A 7257-nucleotide genomic window follows, 5' to 3' on the forward strand; every position below is an offset into this window, starting at 1 on the left:
CTCATCCTCCCAGGTGATATTTATGTATAACAACGTTTCGACTGTTAGGTCTTCATCAGACATCCAAATCCCAGGTGGGGGTGGAAGGTCCTATATATTGGGGCAGTACTCAGTGACATCACTTCCTGAAACAGGAGGTACAAAATGTACAACATAGTGTCACAATATTAACATTCAATGTATCAAAATATATAATCATACACAAGGAATGTGCTAATTTGTTACAGTAACATATAACATATAACATATAATATTCAATTTGATTTGAATGTGTTGAGCATAAAACAGAGCATATTGACATTTACTCTCACGGGTGGCGAAAAATAACTACATGAAAGCCACGCCCCTACTAAGCCATGCATCCAGTTTTCTGATCTGACCCAGTGGCTCATAGCTCAATAACCCAGCCTCAGCAGCCACATTTAAAGAAAGCAATAGGTTGTTTGTGAGCCAACTGGCTTGGTCAAAATAATCCAACATGTGTTCTGTCCAATATTTACCCAGATTGGGTTGTTTTTAACCCAGCCTTTTTTTAGATTGTAACATTTTCCTAACCAACATTTGAACTCTTGACTTTTTGGTCAAGAGTCCATATTAGTCAATCCACAGCGGTGCGCTGGTTCCCAAAGCACACTGATGATTGTCAACACATTAATCCATCACTAGATATAAAGTCAGTGAGAGAATTTTGTCTCACCCACATATTTCCTTCCATAGCCCCATTGCTAAAATTGCCCAGACGACTGATGCGCAACGGAGAATCTCTGCCGGAGACATGTGAAACTGTTTAGTTGGGCCTACCAGCCTTATATCAAGTCGGTGGCCCATATGATAGCAGTTGATCAAGTCCTTGCTACTAATTTCCTCTATGACTTCCAGATGGATGGTGCCATTCAAGATTCTCAACTAAACAGGATATGAGAACATGCCAGTTATTTATCTATGCAGATGTATCTAGTTAGTGGGACATTACACTCCAAAATCAAAGTTTCTCAAATATTTTCAAACCTCAAAAGTTTTTCCGCCCGCCGCAAACTCGTCTGAGTTGAAAAGATAAGCACCATATTATTTCCATGTTTTTTGTGCTTATCTTTTCCATTTATTTTGGGTTGTGCTATATAACTGGATGTACAAAACAAATGGCCTGGCACATGGATTTATTTTAAACAGAAGATCATTAGTGAGGTCTGAAAATATAGGAAAAACTTGTATTGTCCCTTTAAATTGCAGTGATGCAATTGCAATAGTGATAAGATTAATAATTGCACTGCGCTAGCTTTTCTGTGTTGCATTTCCTATCACTACTTTGGGACTACTGCTGTTTGGAAAACTGCTGTTGTGTTGCCACCCTCCCACATGAAATACTATACTACAGTTTACAATAGAATACTACAGTATTCTGTAGTATACTATAGAATATTATACTACACACTGTAATATCCCTCGATCATGTGTAGTACTTACTATACAATGTTTTAGTATACTGTAAAATACTATAGTAAATACTACAGTGTTTTTTGCGGATAATACTGTAGTAAAAACTATAATAATGTCTGCAAAAACACGACAGTCCGCGTAAACACTACACTTTTTAAACTATTGTCAATGCTACAGTATTTCATTTACATATACCATTCCCCTCCCCATACCGTAATTTGTGCCACCCAAAATGAGAAACCTTCATGCCAAATATACTTCATATATTGTGTTCTCTAAATGTCATATAAAACAGCAGAAGTGCTGAGCTATCTGGTCAGGCCCCAGTTCTACCTACAGGTTATGGAAAATGTACTCTTATTATTTCTTCTGTACGTGAAACCTTCTATGTCAAAGATAATCAAACAAAGACAATGAAGGAAATATATTAGTCCGCAAAAACACTACAGGGAATACTATAGTATTCTGTTCATGTGGGTTGTAGCATAGCAGTCCAAAGTTTATTTTCCTCAGGTCTCCGCAAACTATTATAACAGTTGACCTTTCTCAGCTTTTTTGCGAAGTCGATAACGCTCAAAATATGTGACCAATTTCCGCACATCTGTGTGCAATTCGCCAGGCTCGCATCTCCAGTCTCGACATCACAGGGGTGCAGAAACTTCAAAGTGTCACACGTGATAATATGCATTGCAACAAAGCCTGGCCCAGCCATTCCACACCACAGAACCATGACAACAGCGGTTCTAAGCCCACCAATGACAAGGTGTGGACGCTTGAAACTGCAAAGAGGAACTGGTAGTACTAGTAGTAACTGGGTTTTTGTCTCAGTATGTTCGATTTCTTTCCATAGGTGTATATCTTACTGGAAAATACTGAGCTATGTGCATTTTGGATTTGGTGCGTATTTCATGATTCACATTTTCCCTATTTGTGCTGCTGTCTAAACAAAAGAGTGGCAAACTTTGGCAAAGCAGCTTGTTAGTCTGGAACTCTGTGCGTTTTCGCTAAATATTTATTTAATTTGTCACAGCTCGCTGGTTTTATTGGGCTCCTACAGCAATTTACACTGTGTTAAATTTTTTCCAAATGACAGACTAGCCATACATTTTCCCATTCACACTTCTGTCTCTTCCCAATCCAATAGCATTAGGGTGGCTTGGGGTTAAACGTCCCCACGCCACCCCATGTAATTCTCCCAGAAACCACTTTATGTCTGCAACATTTCTTTCAACACTTTCGCTGAATGCCACAACACTTTCTCAACATAAAATCTGCCTCACCTCAACTTTTTAAATTACTCCAACAAAACGATATACACAAAATGTAATGCAACATGTAAAGTGTTGGTCCCATGTTTCATGAGCTGAAATAAAATATTTAACATACAGTGTATTTCTCTTGAATTTTGTGCACAAATGTATTTAAATCACTGTTAGTGAGCATTTCTCCTTTGCCAAAATAATCCATTCACCCTGACATGTGTGGAATATCAATAACATTACACAGGTGCACCTTCTTCTGGGGATAACAAAAGGCACCTCTAAAATGTGCTGTTTTGTCACACAACACAATGCAACAGATGTCTCGAGTTTTGAGGGAGCGTGTAATTGGCATGCTGACTGCAGGAATGTCCACCAGAGCTGTTGCCAGAGAATTGAATGTTCATTTCTCTACCGTAAGCCGGCTTCATTGTCGTTTTAGAGAATAATGCTCACCTTCGATGACCACTGGCACGCTGGAGAAGTGTGCTCTTCACGGACGAATCCGGTTTCAACTGTACAGAGCAGATGGCGAACGGTGTACATGGCGTTGTGTGAGTGAGCGGTTTGCTGATGGCAACGTTGTGAACAGAGTGCCCCATAGTGGCGGTGGGGTTATGGTATGGCCAGGCATAAGCTACGGACAAGGAACACAATTACATTTTATCAATGGCAATTTGAATTAACAGAGATACCATAATGAGATCCTGAGGCACATTGTCGTGCCATTCATCTGCCTCCATCTCCTCATGTTTCAGCTTGATAATGTTGCCCCCATCTGTACACAATTCCTGGAAGCTGAAAATGTCCCAGTTTGTCCATGGCCTGCATACTCACCAGACATGTCACCCATTGAGCATGTTTGGACAGCATGTTCCAGTTCCCTCCAAAATCCAGCAACTTCGCACAGCCATTAAAGAGGTGTGGGACAACATTCCACAGGCCACGATCAACAGCCTCATCAACTCTATGCGAAGGTGATGTGTTGCGCTGCATGAGGCAAATGGTGGTCACACCAGATACTGACTGGTTTTCTGATCCACGCCCCTACCTTTTTTTTAGGGTATCTGTGACCAACAGATCTGTATTCCCAGTCATGTGAAATCTATAGATTAGGGCCTAATGAATGTATTTCAATTGACTGATTTCCTTATATGAACTGTAATTGTAAAATATTTGAAATTGTTGCATATTACGTTTAGATTTTTGTTCAGTCTATCATATGATATTCTGTTTTCTGTCAATTTTAAGAAATGTTAGATCTATACATGTAAAAAAAATAAAAAATACCAGTAGGGGAGCCTAAAGATAAAGCAGGTAGTTTGGCTCCTGGATGCTGATTGGCTGAAAGCCATGGTATAGCAGACCGTATACTACGGGTATGACAAAACATTTTTTTTTACTGTTTTAATTGCATTGGTAACCAGTTTATACTAGAAATAAGGCCCCTCAGGGGTTGGTGGTATATGCCCAATACACCACCTCTAAGGGCTGCATTACGTAGTGCCTAAGAACAGCCCTTAGCCGTGGTATATTGACCATATATCACCTCCCCTTATGCCTTGTTGCTTACATAATTAAATAATAAGGGGGAATTTGGATTTTTAATATAGTAGTACAATTTGGGGCAAAATCCAGTGGGGGCAAAATGCCCCTAGGGCAATCGATGCAAGTCAATGGTACCTACAGTGCATTCAGAAAGTATTAAGATATACATGGCGGAGGCTCGATTAAGCTAGTTGTCTTGACTATTTTCTGTCATTCTTGTTGATAAGGGACAGAATGTGTTCGGACCATCAAATATACGCTATTTACAGTGCATTCGGAAAGTATTCAGACCGCTTGACTTTTTCCACATTGCTTTACGTTACAGCCTTATTCTAAAATGTATTACATATATTTTTTCCTTATCAATCTACACACAATAACTCACAATGACAAAGTGAAACAGATTTGTAGAAATTTGTACAAATATATTAAACATAAAAAAGGAAGTACTTTTGCTATGCGACCTGAAATTGAGCTCAGGTGCATCCTGTTTCCATTGATCATCCCTGAGATGTTTCTATAACTTGATTGGAGTCCACTTGTGGTAAAATCAATTGATTGGACATGATTTGGAAAGGCACACACCTGCCTATATAAGGTGCAAAAACCAAGCCATGAGGTCAAAGGAATTGTCCGTAGAGGCATAGATCTGGGAAGGGTACAAAAACCTTCCTGCAGCATTGAAGATCCCCAAGAACACAGTGGCCTCAATCATTCTTAAATGGAAGAAGTTTGGAACCACCAAGACTCTTCCAATAGTTGGCAGCCTGGCCAAACTGAGCAATCGGGGGAAAAGGGCCTTGGTCAGGGAGGTGACTAAGAACCAGATGGTCACTCTGACAGAGCTCTAGAGTTCCTCTGCGGAGATGGGAGAACCTTCCGGAAGGACAACCATCTCTGCAGCACTCCACCAATCAGGCCTTTTTGGTGAAGTGGCCAGATGGAAGCCACGACTCAGTAAAAGGCACATGATAGCCCGCTTGGAGTTTGCCAAAAGACCAATAAAGGACTCTCAGACCATTAAAAACAAGATTCTCTGGTCTGATGAACTCAAGATTGAACTCTTTGGCCTGAAAACCAAGCGTAACATCTGGAGGAAACCTAGCATCATCCCTACGGTGAAGCATGGTGGTGGCAGCATCACGCTGTGGGGATGTTTTTCAGCAGCAGGGACTGGGACACTAGTCAGGATCGAGGCAAAGTTGAACAGAGCAATATACAGAGAAAAAAACCTGCTCCAGAGCACTCAGGGCCTCAGAATGGGGTGAAGGTTCACCTTCCAACAGGACAATGACCCTAAGCACACAGCCAAGACAACACAGGAGTGGCTTCGGGACAAGTCTCTGAATGTCCTTGAGTGGCCCAGCCAGAGCCCGGACTTGAACACGATCGAACATCTCTGGAGAGACCTGAAAATAGCTGTGCAGCGACGCTCCACATTCAACCTGACAGAGCTTGAAAGGATCTGCAGAGAAGAATGAGAGAAACCCAGATACATGTGCCCAGCTTGTAGCGTCATACTCAAGAAGACTCGAGGCTGTAATCGCTGCCTAATGTGCTTCAAATTAATGAGTAAAGTGTCTGAATACTTATGTATGTAATGTGATATTTTCGGTTTTTATGCACTGTTTATTATCATTTTTCAAATCAGCTATAAGTAACTTCTTTGAGTTACACAGTCAATTTTGAGAAACTTTAGGATGATTGGACAGGAAGGGAACAAATGTAAATTTAATAAAAAATGTACAATTGACTTACATCAAAACCTCAATATAGTGAAGATATTAATAGTGAGATTATTTCAGAGATTTTTTCATTAAAATAAGATACCTAGACTTTAGCTTTTAGGAGTCAATTACAAAAAAAATACTAAATAAAATGGATTTTAACACACTAATCTTCAGGGGGCATTTTGCCCAGATATTGGGGCAAAACACACCTATCTAAAGTTTTTGTTTCTATTGAAAAACAACAAAAATCTGCCCACTTATTCCCCTTAAAAATGTGTTTGCCTAAGGATAGACATTATGCACATATCTAAATCTTACCAAACCGTGCTTTTTAAAAAATTAATTTCACTTGGGGGGCATTATCTCCCAAGTCCCAAGTGTTTCTGATCATTAAATGTAGATAATTATTCCAAGCTATAGTATCTCGTCAACTCATGAAATCTGCCTTGTCCAATATGAAACAGACAGTTATTGGGACATTGTGATCATCACATTACTGATAGGTTGATATTAAACATGATTTCAGGGAGAGACAGCACAAAACTTCAGAACATCATTGGTCAGGCATATCAAGTGACACTTTCCCTTATGTTTGTTAGAAGAGTTAGAGTATGAACAGGATGCAACCGCTGATGACGCCGGTTTTATGATCCAATCTTATAAAACTCAATGTTTTACGAGGTCTGTGTCTGCACACACAAAAACAGAGGCCAGCAGATTTCCACTGCACACTTGAACCTAGGAATAAAAGCCCATGGCTTTTTCTTTCCCATGAAGATGAGGTAGTGGAATGTTGACAGTAGGGACTGGAAAGAGTCTCTTGCGCTCTCATTCCTTTTTTCCATCTCTCCCTTTTACAGTAACTCTATCTAAACTAATCTGTTTATCTCCGAACGTGACAGTGATCCAGCTGAAGACCTTCCTAGAACCTAGAGTCCACTCATCTCTCACTCTCCTTCATACTACAGTATCTCCACCATCCCCTGGCTTAGTCCCTAGGAGTAGATCCAAACCAGACCCTCAGTATCACCTTGGAGACTCTGGGAGCTGCAGAGGTCTGTGTTTTGAGAGAAAGCTGAGACACTTGAACATAAATCAGTGGCTCTCCCTGTAGGTCCCCATAGGGCCGGAGTTCACTTGCAGGTAAGATGTTACCAGATTACCAGGTCCGTGTCACACTCTCAATGCCCCCTGTGGATGTGATGGGTTTTGCCCCTCATCCCACCCGCCCTTCCCGTCCAAAGCCTGGGATTCGTCTCCTTCCTCCCCCTATCCTGTGGTGA

The sequence above is a fragment of the Oncorhynchus mykiss genome, chromosome 15 (assembly GCF_057628025.1).
Source record: "Oncorhynchus mykiss isolate SJ-2025 chromosome 15, ASM5762802v1, whole genome shotgun sequence".
Lineage (NCBI taxonomy): Eukaryota > Metazoa > Chordata > Actinopteri > Salmoniformes > Salmonidae > Oncorhynchus > Oncorhynchus mykiss.